The sequence below is a fragment of the Meleagris gallopavo genome, chromosome 1 (assembly GCF_000146605.3).
Source record: "Meleagris gallopavo isolate NT-WF06-2002-E0010 breed Aviagen turkey brand Nicholas breeding stock chromosome 1, Turkey_5.1, whole genome shotgun sequence".
Taxonomy (NCBI): domain Eukaryota; kingdom Metazoa; phylum Chordata; class Aves; order Galliformes; family Phasianidae; genus Meleagris; species Meleagris gallopavo.
Window position 1 is genome coordinate 90,698,160 of NC_015011.2, and position 552 is coordinate 90,698,711.

The following is a 552-nucleotide window of genomic DNA, read 5'->3' on the forward strand; positions in this document are numbered from 1 at the left end:
CTTTGGTGCATCAGGAAGAGGAGATGTTTGCCAGGGAGCAGCAGCATTATTTGGATTTGTGCTGCGATCCTTACCCTCTTCCTTAAGGCCTTCTTCTTCCTCACAAAAGTGGCACGTATGCTGGCCTGTATCGGCAGCAGCCTGAAAAGGTCCCGAAACGAGGAGGAGGACGACGATGAGGAAGAGGACAGGGACTCAGACGAGACATGGGACCTGGGCAGAGTTTGGGCCTACAGCACCGAGTGGCCAGCACCGTACATGGCTGACAAGTGCCAGCTGGTGGAGGAGCTGGTGGATGATCTTCTGCGCACCTGCCGAGGACAAACCTGCCACAGCTTCACGCCCCAGCTGCAGCCAGCCATCGGGGTCTGCGTCTATGAAGAATGGAGCACTCACGATGGCAACATCATCTACCAGCTGCTCGTGCCCGTGAGGCCTCCTCCTGGGCACACCTTCCATGTGGAGCTGGACAACGTGGAGGAGACGGCGACGAGCAGGTCCTGTCTGCGCGTGCAGCTGGAGTGCACCTGCACGAGGGAGCGGCTGCTGGGG